Source organism: Pteropus alecto, unplaced genomic scaffold (genome assembly GCF_000325575.1).
Source record: "Pteropus alecto unplaced genomic scaffold, ASM32557v1 scaffold56, whole genome shotgun sequence".
NCBI classification, from domain to species: Eukaryota; Metazoa; Chordata; class Mammalia; order Chiroptera; family Pteropodidae; genus Pteropus; species Pteropus alecto.
Genome location: NW_006438871.1, coordinates 931,773 through 936,088, shown reverse-complemented (window position 1 = coordinate 936,088; position 4,316 = coordinate 931,773). Strand labels below are relative to the sequence as shown.

At 61.1% G+C, this 4,316-nt stretch overlaps 1 long non-coding RNA gene across 2 annotated transcripts; it reads left to right on the top strand.

The window, feature by feature from the left end:
• Positions 1-78: 78 nt before the first annotated feature.
• LOC112483038 lies at positions 79-3,881 on the top strand. Of its 2 annotated transcripts, none has more exons than XR_003047479.1 (3): positions 79-363; positions 771-1,070; positions 1,584-3,881. It is a non-coding gene; the product is annotated as an uncharacterized LOC112483038 (long non-coding RNA). The 2 variants fall into 2 exon arrangements; XR_003047480.1 differs by having other exon boundaries at positions 356-481.
• The last annotated feature ends 435 nt before the right edge of the window (positions 3,882-4,316 follow it).

The window sequence follows — 4,316 nt, the reverse complement described above, 5'->3', positions numbered from 1 at the left end:
GTGGGACGCTGCCAGGGCGGGCGGGGGGCAGCAGGCGCCCAGCAGGTGAGCGGGGTGGGGGGCAGGCGGGCCTGAGCAGGCATGTTCGAGGCCGCCACAGGGCAGCTGGGAGCCAGGAGGCCAGCATGTCCTCTTCCCTCACGGGCTGAGCAGCCCCAGGAAAGTGTCCGCACCTCTCTGGGCCCTTGTAGGCTGGGATGATCCTACCTGGAATTGAGGACCGCAGGGAAGACCTTGAGATGAGGGGACACAGTGACGGGAAACACGGCCGCCTGGCTGGGCCTGGAGGAGAGGGGTCCTGGGGAGGGTGGGCCGTGTGGACAGTGGGACCCCTGATGGCTGCAGGGCCTGGACACAGGGCTGGTAAGGAGACCACGGGGGTGCTGTGCGGAGTCCCGTGGGCTCCCGCCGACGTGCCCTGGAGTCGCAGGCAGGAGGCGAAGCGGCACAGCCTGGCTACCCACGCACGGCAGCGCGTCCAGTTAGTTTTATTTAGTTCGATTGGAGGGGACAGGGGAAGGGTGCTGGACCTGGGGAAGGTCCAGCCTCCTCGGTGTGTTGTCTCTAAGCCTCGTCTTCACCGAGCAGGGCTCTTGGGGCTGGCGAGGCGCCTGTGGACAGGGCGGCAGGGGCGGTCAGGGATCCCCGCCCGGAAGTCACACACCCGCAAGGCTGCGCTCACCGCCCTCTCCCCTCCCCGGACACCCCCGCGACCTTTAGCACTGACCGCTGTGAGACCATTAGTGAGATGCCTTCTGTTTCTTTGTCAGGATGAAGCCTTGAACCCTGCCCCCCTCCGTGATCTCAGGCGCGCCTCGTTTTGGGTCAGCCACGTCTCAAGCGCTCGGTGGCCCTGTGTGGCCCGTGCCACCGTGCTCCCCATCCTGAGTTGTCCATCCGGAGCGTGTCCGGGTGAGTGCAGTGGCCAACACGCATCGGACCGCATGCTCAAAGTGGGAGCGTTCCTCATGTACGAATTATACTTCGATACAATCGATCGCTCATAGAATTAAATACGATAGATTGATCTGGATTACATTTGAAAACCTGGGCCTGCTGCTCGGAGGCAGGTAGGCGGGGAGCTGAGGAGGCGGGTGGCAGCTGGGGTGCTGGAGCCGCTGCACGCACCTGGGGCGGGCGGGCGGGTGACCCTCCGCTAATAAGGCACATCTGTGATGACCCCAGAGCCGCTCCCAGGCCAGGCGAGGCCCTCTCGGAGGGTATTACGGGAAGTAAATAACTCTGGGTGGGCGGGGTGGGCGGGGTGGCTTCCTGGCAGAGGTGTCCGGGCCCAGCAGCCGTGGCCGGGGCGGGCGGGCTGTCGGATCCCCCAGGATCCCTTTGGGAGCTCTCCGAGGTTTTTCCTCTCCGGGATGCAGAAGCAAGCTCACTGCTGTCCGTGGGGGGACAGTGCGGAGCTGAGCAGATGCAGTGTCCAGCGAGTTCGGAGGACGAGCCACAGTGGCTCCTCTGTCTTCGTCCTTGACTCGGGGTGGGGGGCTCCTCTGCTGGCGGGAGGGCCGTCCAGTGTCCCGGACGACCTCCAGGCTGCGGGCCTGATTCCCGATCCCGTGTCTCTGAAGGGAGCTGTGGGAAGCCTGGTCTGGGAGCCCCATGTGCGGTGCAGGGCTGGTGCCTCTGGGCCTCCCTCTGCTCCTCTGTAAATGAGGAGTTGCCGCGGTGACATGCGACAGGCCCAGCCCACTGCACGCCTGGCTCGGCACGCGGTGGATCCTACCCCTGTTCCAGACACTGCTTCGCAGACTGTAAAGGGCTGTGCACGTGTGAAGCTGTAGCTCTTGTGTTGTGTGCCAGACCCCTGAGACTTGGGGTCAAGCCACTCACAGCTCAGGGCTGGCCTGGCCAGAGGTGGGCCCTCAGTCCTCCCGCAGGTCCTGACCCAGCACAGCCGAGGCCAGGCCTGTCCCGAGGTCTCTGTGATCTGTCCCCTCCTGCTTCTCCAGCGCCTGGAGCTGAGGGACGGGAGACTCCAGCCGCCAGGCGCTGTCACGGCCTTCCCTGAAGCCGCCAAGTGGTTACGCAGCAAGATGTGAGCTGCGGACTGATTCTCTCCTAGCCGAATCCCACCTGCTCCACGGCACGGAGCAGGCTTCAGCCTCCTGCCGGAGCCAGCACCAGGGGGTGTTTAAATACGTGTGCAAAGAAAGAATTTAATGCTCGGGAGCGTCATATACATATTTCACCAAAGACGCACGAAACTGGGACTCGGAAGCCTGGAATGCTGCCGGAGGGCAGGTAAGGATTTAAGGGGGCTCGGGCAAAACGGAAGGGCACGCACCGCTCCGGGGCGGGAAGCTACACTCTTCAGATGTCGGCACTCCCGGTTTACCGATTCCGTGCAAACGCCGGCAAAATCCTAGCTGCCTCCCCCCCGAAATTAACATGGTTATCTTAAAGCTCACATGGAAACACAAGGGGCCCAAAATAGCCGAAACAGTCTTAAAAAAGAACAAAGTTGGAGAACTCACATGTCTCGATTTTAAAGTTTATTACAAAGGCACCGTGGCACGGCACAGGGGCGGACGGGGACCGATGGGATAGAACTGGGGGTGCAGAAATAAACCCCTTGCTTGCCGTCCACCGATTTCTGTAAAGCACGTTTTTAAACATTAAAGGTATTGAGGTGACGTCGGTTAATAAAATTAGATAGGCTGCGATCGCAATTCCATAAGGCATGGATGGCTGCAGGGCAGGCCGGCCTCCCGTGGTCTGGTCTCCTTCCGTCACCGTCACCGTCATGTCACCGTCACCGTCATGTCACCATCACCGTCACGTCACCGTCACCGTCACGTCACCGCCACGTCACCGTCACCGTCACCGTCACGTCACCGTCACCGTCACGTCACCATCACCATCACGTCACCGTCACGTCACCGTCACGTCACCGTCACGTCACCGCCACCGCACCGTAACCGTCACGTCGCCGGGTGTTAGGTCCCCCTCCCGTCTCCCTCGTAACCACTGCGCTGGCACCTGTGTCTGCGAGGTTGTCTGTCTGTCTGTCTCATTCGTTCGTCGCTTTCGGTGTTATACGCACATACGAGTGAAATCTTTGATTTCTGGCAAAAGAGCCAAGACCGCCCAATGGGGAAAGAATAGTCTTTTCGACAAATGGTGCGGGGACACCGGGGCTGGCCAGCGGCTTCTTAGCCGTGACACCAGAAGCACAAGCGACAAAAGAAAAATAGATGAAACGGACATCACCAAAATTTAAGACTTTCGGCTTTCGAAGGACACCCCTGGAAAAGTAAAATGAACCTCCGGAACGCAAGAACATTTCTGCAGGGTGTATCTGGTAAGGGACTTGTGCCTAGAAAAGATGATGAAAAGACAAACGACCCGATGTTTACAATAAGCAAAGGAGCTAAACAGACGTTTCTGCAAAGAAGACGCACGAAGGGCCGGCACACACAGCAAAGAGGCCACATGGCCATGGCCGGCTCGTCCCTTCCCCCACCCAGATTAGCAAATGCGAGTCAAAGCCACAGTGAGACGCTGCCTCGCGTCCACCAGGGCGGCTCACAGGACCACGAGGAACGACGCCCGTGGGCGCGGCTGCGGACACACGGGAGCCCTCGTGCGTTGCCGGTGGGGGGATAAGGTGCCGCCGCCACCGTGGAGTCTGGCGGTCCCTCGAGCGGGTAAACAGAGCCACCGTGTGACCCAGCAATGCCGCTGGGTCCACACGCCCGCACAAAAACCCATACACGGGTGTTCACAGCGGCATGTTAGTAATGTCCCCAAATCGGAAACAACCGGAATGTCCACTGGCTGATGAATGACAGGCCAACATGTCCGTCCACACGGTGGGCTGTCACTCAGCCTCAGAGAGGAAGGACACTGACACCTGCCACGGTGTGGGGGGGTTTTTTTTTGAGGCCAGAGGCCAAAGGTCACATGTCCCTGGCGTGGTTCCATATAGACGGGATGCCCGTGGGAACAGACATCTACAGACCACTAAGTGGAGCTGGGTTGGGGGCACCTGGGAGTCTAAGGGGAACAGGAAGTGGATGCTGAAGGCTGCACGGCCGAACACACTTCAGAGCCCTGAGTCGCACGCTTTGAGAAGGGCCCACCTCTGGGTGCTGCTCCCACCGCCCCGCCCCTGGGGTCAGGCTGGAGGCAGCCTGGCTGATGAGTCTCCGCCGAGCTTCCTCCCCATCACCCCGCAGGCCCCTCCTGGGGGCTCTCTCCCCCACGAAGCCCTGGCTGCCCCCGGGCCTCGGAGCGCGTGCTCCAGGAGCACCCTGTCGTCCGCCTCAGCTGACTCCACCTCCGTGGGATGGGCGGACGGA